The following is a 4,770-nucleotide window of genomic DNA, read 5'->3' as shown; positions in this document are numbered from 1 at the left end:
GGTGCAATTCCTGGAAGACTGGAGTAGAAAACAGGTCCACAGGTGACCAAGTTAGATGCTGCTGAAAACTAGTATGCCTGCAAGGCATGGAGGATGTGGAGCAGGTTGGGATTTCCAGCCACCTCCTGCGCCCACAGAAGGAGAAGAAGGCCAGCATCTCCCTCTCCTCTCTCACTCCCATGCAAAGAAAACCTTCAGTTGCCCTCAGGGAAGAAGAACTGCCCCCTCCCAACAGTAAACCCAGCAACCCCCCCTTACCTTTTCTAAGATACACTGCCCCCTCCCAACAGTAAACCCAGCAACCCCCCCCCCCCCCCCACTTACCTTTTCTAAGATACACTATGTCCTCCTGCTCCAGGCTCTTTGACAGTTCAGAACTGCAGGATGTTAGTATATATCCTGAGCAGAAAAGGGCAAACTGAGACCTCGGTATTTATTCTGTGCATCCCATCAAACCATCCCTTTACAAACAGAGATTGTCTCCCCCTCCCCCCCCCCATACACCACCCTCATTCAATAACATTCAAACCCATGCCCTCAAACCTTTTGTCTCATGTGCCAAAGTACCAGCTGAATCTGTGCCTTTCAATGGCTGGCATGTGAGTCCTGGCAACTTGGGGAGGGTGTTGCTGGTGCTGCCTTTGTTCCTTGCCAGGGTGGGTGTTTTGGTGGCATGGCATGGGGCAGGGGGCAGTGGGCAGGCACCCATTTTGGAGCCACACATCTTTTCAGGGGAGACCCTGTGCCACTAGGGTTGGTGTTACCCGGCTTGGTAGCTCATACTGCCATCTCCCCACTGACCTCCTCTTCCTCCTGCTGTTACCACACCATACAGAATCCTTAGAAGTGTTAATTCCCATATATCACTGAATCTAATGGTAATAGTTGTGGTGCCAACCTTTCTGGCACATGCCCTTTTGGGGGAGGTCCTGTGCTCTGTTGGGCTGTCCCACTTTGCCTGTGACTCATGTGGAAGGGCAGAGAGCAGAGGACTCTCTCCCATGCCTCCTCCACCACCATCGCCACCCAAGCAGTCCTGACCCCCCACCACCACATGACCCCACATTCAAACTATGGGGCACAGGTTGCCTGGAGCATGGTCTTCCAGATGATTTTTAAAATGGTGAATTTTAAATGATGAATTTTAAATGTGCATCGTTTGAATATGTACATATGTTATTTGTCATTTTAAATTGATGTGTATTTTAACTGATGTCTTTTTGATTAATATTTTTTATCTGTTAATTGTTGTGTTTCCCTGCCTTGATCCATAGGAAGAAGTGGGTAAGAAATAACAACAATGTGTGACTGACGTGATTTTTAAAAGACATAGTCAAAGACGAAGTCAAAAAAAGTCCATCTCCTCCCCTCCCAATGCAATCCATTCAAAAGGATGTTCCCAGAAGGATGAAATAAACCAATCTGGCAATACAGCCTTTGCTAAATGATGCTGAGAAACCTGCCAGTGGCAAGTCCAAAAACTCACACCAAAGGCTTGTGGAGGGTCCACATGCCCAGGAATGCTGTGGAGAGCACCAGGCATGGGGGGACATTTCGTGGCCTCACTTCTGTTACCAGAGAAGGGTCTCCCAAAGGACCCAGAGGGAGGAAGGAGGAAATATTACCATGCATAGGAAGGGGGAGAGTTCACGAGATGCCCAGCTTTTGGCTTACCTGTGAACTCTGCCGCAGCGTGTTTAATTTCGGTCTGGGGGTGGTGGAGGTATTGCAAGGCCTGGGAGAGGAACACATGAGCGCTGTCACTGTGGTTCCCCATCTGCCAAGAAAGGAAAGGACAGGCATCAATAGCAAGCCCCCAAGCCCCACATTGCCCTGGTCACTCAAGGGCTGATTCCTGGGACGAAGTGCAGTCGGGGTAACCTGTCGCCAGCCTGCCTGTGGCTGCAACAAACCCTGCACATGGTGGATCATGTGTCTCTGTAAGGACCAGACCCCCAAAAGTGCGAGCATTCAGGGCCCTGATGGTGGCTGTGATGCGAGAAAGGGGACAGACTCTGATTCTGCCAGCCCTGGGACACAGGAGAGGTTCTGCCAGCCAATGCTGACAAAGCTGCTGGGAAAGGCAGATCTGGGTTCTTATAGCAATGGCCCCCTCCCTGGGAGTGTGCACCAGAGGAAGTGTTTGCAGAGACCTGAAAGGCTTCCCTGGGGAACAATGGGGCAAAACTGCCCAATCTCCAAAGAGGCACCTCTGGGATTATGTACATGTGTGTGTTTGCCTTCAGGTCCCATGAAAAGTCACCTCTCTTCCTTTCTCCCAAGCAAAAAAGGTCTCCAGATGAAGCCAGCTAGCTCTCCTCACTGCGTCTAAACCCTCCGAGGAGATCCCGCTACAAACCCTGGTGACGCAGGGGTTCAATGCCTGTACTGCATCCACTCACTCACGAACAATAAGGTTGCGAGTTCAATACCAGCAAAAGGGCTCAAGCTTGATTCAGGCTTGCATCCTTCTCAGGAGGTGGCTGAAATGAGTCCCCAGATTGTTTGGGGCAATTAGCTTACACTGTATAAACTGCTTAAAGAGTGCTTAAGTGCACTGATAAGCAGTATAGAAATGTACTTGCTATTGCTATCCTTTGGTTGCCAGCCTGATGGATCTGGCCATGACCCGCTCACCGCAGAAGCTATGGTTCTAGTGATGGCCCCTTGCTGGCTGCCATATATGCCCCGAGCCACATCTCCACAGATCCCTAATTGTGCTCCTCACTGGCCATTCCCATTGCTCCAACAGGCCCATTTATGCAAAAGAGACTGCAGGCAGAGGGATGGCAGAAGGGTTGGGAATGCTTCCACTGACCAGGTATTTCCAGATATTGTAGAGGCAACTCTGGAGATCTTCCCAGGCCAGGCTGCGGAAGATGAGGGGGAGCTCTGTCCATCCAAAAAAGAGCCCACAGTCCAGCAGGGTCAGTCTGCAGCTCTGCAACACAAAGAGAGACGGAGATTGGTCTCCCAAGGGGCAAGAGGCTGCCACGAGGAACTCTTGAGGCCCTGCTCTGGGTTGCCCTACTGGGATGCATTACCTTAGCCCCTCTCTCCACCTCCTCCTCCTGACAACCAGAATCTCCCTGTCTCTTCGCAGCCTGAGTGGCAGACACCTCTCCTAAAAAATGCTAAGCCCCCTCTTGTCTGCTAGTTTGGGACCCAGAGAGCACCACCATCCTTGACTGTTGTTTCCCTTGGGCCCCTTTCCACTTTAAGGGGACGATGGGAGTTTCAGGCTAGCCACATCTGAAAGGAGTGATGATTCCTGTTCCTGTTTGGAAGCTCAAAGGAAGGATAAAGGAAGTGTGTGCCTTCAGGCCTTGACAGATTGCAACTCCCCTCGCTCCCTGCTAAAATATCCAAGGCTGACGGATAATGGGGTAGTCCCACAGCCCTCGCAGTCCGCATGTCCCCCTGGCTGCCTGAGCTGAGTAGCCTGCCTCCATCACAAAGCGATGCTCAAAGGCCCAAAAGTTTCTGCCATTCAACCAGAAAACAACCTTCAGCTGTTCCAGAAAAGCTGAAGTGCTGAAAGCATTTCAGGGTTGGGGGTGGCCTGGGTCTGGGAAGAAAAGAGGCTTAGTTCTGGCTGGACTTGCCGTGCTGACGGTGGAGTCCTGGTCCATCAGGTGGAGGAGCAGCGGGAGGAGGCTGAAGACCACCTCCCTCTTCATAAGGACCTTGTCAGCCTCCGAAACTCCCCTTACTAGTTCTCCCAGTAAGGTAAAGGCACTGCAACGGACGATGGCTCTTTCCTGGGGAGAAAGGAGAAGAAGCAAGAAGCACACAGGAATGTATGTTGGGTCAAGCCTGGGGGAGCCACGCTGTCCACTGACACATGGGGAGATCCTCTCCATCAGGAGCCTCCACTTTTGAACACTAGAGGGTCTGTCTTGAGGGCCTCGGGGGGGGGGGGGGCAGCAGTCTCTGGCTTGGCTAGTGTGTGTGTCTCAAGGATGCTTGGAAAGGCAATAGACGCATAGAATGATAGAGTGGGTATAGGGATTCAAGGGGGCTAAATTTAAAACTGCACAAGTTGAAAGCAGTAGAAAGCATTACAAAGTTTAAAAAAATTAGAAAGTGAAAAACATTAACCCTTTAAATGTATATGAAAAACTCTGTTCAAAGCTCTGCACCAGATCTGGACTAGATCCCGGGGGCTGCATGCGGCCCGCCAAAGGATTGCGAGAGGCCCACAAGGATGTGGAATGACTTCAAGGCTCCTTCAAGGTTTCCACTGAGTTTTTAAAGATTTTGCTGTTTATTCACAGTATAATGGTCCGCTAATTGCAATGTTGCAGTGCAACATGTGAAAACCACCTGTAAGTGTGATTTAATGACAGGAGAATGATTCTTGCCTCCTGTGTGATAAAGTCCTTCCCCACATGAAGCATGCCTCTGCTCCTTCACCAGGACTTTTACTTGCTCCAGGGACACTCTGTCCTTCTCTGGCCTGCAGCCGCTGACCATCATTAGAGGGCAGTCAGGGATCTGGGGAACAGAGGGGGGGCTGTCCACCCTCCATAGTGCTTTAGTGGGAAATGAGGTCCTAGGAGGGGACAATCGTAGGTTTGTCCATGTTTGGTACTTACGTCGTCAAAGAAGGAGCGGATGTTCATTGCCACCTCCAAGATGAGGGCTCCAATACCCTGGTCATCCAGGTCATGGAGAGTGGCTATCATCTCCTTCAGGCCTTCTATAACGTCCCCTTCGTGTCCGCTGAATGCTGACTCCATGATCTTCGGGAGCTGGTCCCGCAAACAC

The sequence above is a fragment of the Sceloporus occidentalis genome, unplaced genomic scaffold, assembly GCF_023333645.1.
Source record: "Sceloporus occidentalis isolate IW3139 unplaced genomic scaffold, rSceOcc1.0.p SCAF_2, whole genome shotgun sequence".
Lineage (NCBI taxonomy): Eukaryota > Metazoa > Chordata > Lepidosauria > Squamata > Phrynosomatidae > Sceloporus > Sceloporus occidentalis.
Note: the sequence above shows the minus strand (reverse complement) of the source record.